Genomic DNA, 4,736 nt, shown 5'->3' with positions numbered 1-4,736 from the left:
TAAGTGAGACATAGAAACATGTCTATTGAACAAACCACAGACACTAAATCTCAATTTAATATACATAATATTAAGGTTAGAATAAAATGATCATTCTATTCACGTCCATTTATGCCCAACTTCATAGACAAGATTTTTACTGATAACTTTAAAATTTTAGACCCTGAAATTTTTCTGTCTTGACAAGCATACTCTAGAATTAAATAATAGAAACATATATGAGAAATTTCTTAGTGTCACAATGTTGGCTGGATACAATTATCAAGAACATTATTAAACACTTATACCTGTGCAACCCAAGAAATAATTCCAAGCAGCATCTCTGAATTCCCTGCATATTCCTGATTCTTCTGTCTGTAGCTGACAAAACAATTAAAACAAATTAATGTTTGATTAGTCTTTGGAATAAAATAAGCATTTAAATTAAAGGACTAATAACATGGCTTGCTACTGCTTTTTGAAAAAAAAAAAAAAACTCACAAAATTCGACTAGACATGGTCAATGTCAAAATACATCTAAGGCTAGCTGTTTTGATACTAAAGCTAGATTCCAAAAGAATCTTCTGCCATGAACTTCTGCCAAGTGCCTTGGAAAAAGCCATAGAAAAACTTGTTACAAAAATTAACTTGAAAATACTTTATACTTTAGTATGCTTATCTATCACCACTAAATTTATCCTCACATTCTTTAGAAAAGTTGCTACCATAGAAAGTTTCTCACTACATATACTCTAAGCTAGTATGTAGTTAAAAATGGATATACGGTTATGACTGAATTAACACAAGATTCTGTGTTATATTTAGGAACACAAAACTATAATTAGAGTATATTGCATACTGCCATTTAATTAACATATTTATGAACACAGATCTTCCCAACCAGAAACACTATTTCTAGGTAAATAGACTGTTGAAAATAATTGCTAGTATAAGAAAATAATATTCTCTGTACTTAGTTTCCTGATTAACTCATTTAATGAGCATTACTGTCTCTCTCAGTACTCAAGCGAAGCTACACCTCTTGGTGATCCAGGCAGTGCCACTTGGGCTTAATTTTGAGGAACAGCTAGGCCCAAATCAAAGATTGCTTCCTCAGTCTGTCTCCCATTACCTCAGTGTCTGACTTGCCTTGATCTGGTGTGGCAGCATCATCCTTTACTTTCTTCTATTTAAAAGAAGGAACAGCATACTTCAGGACTAATCTGTCAGAACAGGAAAATTGCTTCAACAGGTAGCAAATTTTGCTCCTATTACTGTTCTTAGAAGACAAGTGCCAGGAAAAAACCCCAATTCTAAAAGATATCTTTGCCTCTAGTAATCTTTAATTGAAAGTTATTAAGATTCTGACAACCGGTAGTAATCAAACTACAAAAGGTAATATGCTAGCTCATTCAAGTATTAGTCAAAAAACATAATTTAAAAGACACCTTCACAACATACATGAATTCAATGTCCTAAAGACAGGAAATATCCTTAACTGTGAACATGTGACCTTTGTTGATGCATTATAATACATAGAAATAAAAAGTTTTCATTCTGTCTATATAATGTTGCTGCACAATTACCCATGAATCCAGGAAAAAATTAAATTGGGGTTGGTTTTTTTTTTTTTGAGAATTTATTAGAAGAATGGGTCCAATGAGTGGACAAAAATCATCAGCAAAAGAACAGATTCAAAAGTCTACAGGAATACAAACCCAGTTACCACGACGCTCTTATAATTTCCTACCAAGTTGAAATCAGTTCTCTCCCCCCCTACCCTCCCCCTTCATGTATATCATCATGACACAGAGAACACTGTCTCTGGAAAAATTTCCATCTTACCAAAGGAAAATGAAATTCGAAGTGGCCTTCAGTGACAGTAGCCAAGCAACTCCCTTTTTTCCATACTTCATTTTTCTCATCTATAAAATTGGAAAATGTTATTGCATTTGTTGGTAAAGTATTTTAAATTTACTAATGAAATAACTGTATTTTTAATATATATATATGTACTAATGAAATGACCATTAAAAACAAAACAACAACAAAAAGAAATAGCTGGTTAATATATCTGTAGAACTATCCAGAGAAAGTGACTACTGATTTTGTAAAAAAAGTGGCAGGCAATTTTCTAGCTGTCTTGTCTCAGTTTTTCAGGGAAATCCAAGAAACCTTGAAAAGATCAGGCAGCGTAAGCCAAGCTGTCTAACTCACCCTAATCATTTAAATCCTCTTGGTTCTGGAAGATGAATTACTTGAAGAAGGTACTTACTGACTGGAGAAAAAGGAAAAAATAGACTACTCTCAGTCTTACAAGAACTTTTTGTCCAAACCAATCTTTAAAATAAAAAGCAAAACCAACCCTCCTGCCCCCCTGCAAAAAAAACAAAACAAAACAAAAACAGGGGTAGGGGGAAAGAAAAAAGAGAAGGTGCAACTGTAACTAGGAAGGAAAGAATAACCCAGAAAAAAGATAGTTAGAAAGCTTTGGAAAGGCATCTATGGGTGCATATTATAAGAAATTTCCTTCTTATTGACCAGAACAAATTTGATTCTAGTGAAGGAGAATATAGTCACATGCAAAAATATAGTAAATGCTAAAATGCAGACAGGGGAGTTAAGAAGGTGTTTCCTTGGCACCACAGGAGGGAACAGACAAAAAAAATGTTAAAGGCTGCACGCCAGAATGACAAGTTTCTTAACTATAGGTGTCGCCGGCACAGAGATAAAAACATGCCTCAGCAAGAGCCACATCTGTAATTCATGTAGATACTTATTTGATAGGACATATATTGAAGCCGGTTTTCTGTTATACTCCCGAAGCAGCAACAAAAAAGAAATACAGAAAAGGTCTGTCATATTCTAAGTACTCTCCAGCTGTTTCATGCTCTTTTCCTACCCCATCTGCCAAAATAATTTTATTTCTTCCTTTTCTTCCCTCTGATTTTCATTTTTAATATAGGCTGTTGAATTGTGGAAGTCCCAACAGAATAAGAACAAACTTTATTTAAATATTCAGTGTCATAAATAAAGTTTTTAATAATTTCTTCTGTAATAAATGTTCTAATTTAAATGTGACAAATGTATTCATTTGGTCTGTTATATTAGAACATACCCAAATATTCATTTATAATACTAGAACGGTTCAACATTTGTTGGCCAGCTATAATTACATACTTACATAATACATAGCCCAAGGATACATTCTACTTTAAGTGACATTTTAAAGTTGTATCAGAGAAGAATAAATACATTCCAAGTTTTTTACCATCCATCCAAATCTCTTTTTTCTTGTGTAAGTCAAACCTTAACCCAAGCTATAAATACAGTTCATTACACTTTTTCAATGCCTGGCTAAGCCAGTTGCTGCTGCTTTCATGTTGAAGTAGCACATGCACAGGCCTGTGGCCATATTAATAACTCTCATTTGACTCAGAAATGCCACTGAAAGTTTATTCCTCTATACATCACACTGAAGCAGAAAAATTGCAAAAGGCTCAAATTCTAAGTGTATATCTTATAGCCTAAGTGACTCACAAATGTACTCAGAGAAAATTGCTGCATAGTCTCAGTTCTGTCCTTTATTTACACATACAGAAGCACTTCCCCCCATCTGAATCTCTCAGCAACTTTCATAAGCGTTTTTTTTTTTTTGGACAAAAGAACAGAAAAATTAAAAGTAGGATGCACTCCTACCATAGTAACCATACCTCAACCTGCTACAAAATAACCTTTAACTGAAAAATAATAGCAGAATCTTTTTCAAATAGCTACACTTAGACATTTTACTTACTGTTAGCAGTCCCCAGCTGGAAAAGGAGAGACTTATAGAAAGAGAACAATGTATTTGTGTAGCTCGTGCCTCTTCAGGAGAGTATCACTGCACTTCTGTGCTAGGATTATGTTTATAATTATATGACACATCAGATGATAGTTACTTTCTTACATACCTGTATATTAAACAAAATATTCAAAACCTTAACAAGAGTATTGACATTTCACAAAATTCTTTAGAGACACTCATTTCCCCAAAACTCAGGTAATACAATGTGATTCACACAGTATGAGAAATTAATCCTGTGAAGTTCCTGAATTTTTTTTTTCTGTTTTTACTAAATTGCTATTGACTGCACATTCGATTCTCACTGTTGGTGAAGAAAAGACCATTACTTCTGTCTCAAGTAGTTTTATATGGCTTTTAAAAAGCTTTTAGACACAGTAGCTACATTTACATTGGAATATTTTTCAAGTATTCTGCAGATGGAGGAGAAAGTCAGTGTCTAGCAAGACATGCTGCTTGTTTCCTTTTATAGAGCAAGTCGATGGTGATTCATATGACTTTCCCGGAGTAACAGCTGCCCAAACAAGATTTGTGTAATACATATCATGGATTCCAACAGCCAACCATAAGGAAAATTTAAGGGTTATGAAACACATTTTCAATAGTAAAAAAAATTAAGAAATTTTATAATGTTCAAAAATTCTGTGTGACATCACTAATCTTCTGGTGACACTACATCAAAAGAGTAAAAGAAAAAGGAATGATAACTTTTTTTGATATAAAGAAAATTAAAATACAGAACTGGAAATAAGTTATTTCTAGCAGTTGTCGTTTTACAACATTTAGGATTTGGCTTTCAGTGGTTTTGTCCCTTAGTCTCCTAATCCCTGCTTTTAGTCCCTCAGTAATCACAGTTACCACAATCATGCCCAGGCAAGACCGACCAAGCCAGAAATAATATGACTAAATAAAG

The 4,736-nt window shown here is 33.5% G+C and overlaps 1 long non-coding RNA gene across 1 annotated transcript; it reads right to left on the bottom strand.

Moving 5' to 3' along the window:
- Positions 1-1,128: 1,128 nt before the first annotated feature.
- On the bottom strand, positions 1,129-2,319 carry LOC106888956. Its single transcript, XR_001412233.1, has 3 exons — positions 2,197-2,319; positions 1,825-1,904; positions 1,129-1,202 (listed from the first exon to the last, which is right to left on the bottom strand). It is a non-coding gene; the product is annotated as an uncharacterized LOC106888956 (long non-coding RNA).
- Between the last annotated feature and the right edge of the window lie 2,417 nt (positions 2,320-4,736).

The sequence above is a fragment of the Calidris pugnax genome, unplaced genomic scaffold (assembly GCF_001431845.1).
Source record: "Calidris pugnax isolate Ruff unplaced genomic scaffold, ASM143184v1 scaffold15, whole genome shotgun sequence".
NCBI classification, from domain to species: Eukaryota; Metazoa; Chordata; class Aves; order Charadriiformes; family Scolopacidae; genus Calidris; species Calidris pugnax.
This window is presented reverse-complemented; position numbering and strand designations above follow the sequence as displayed.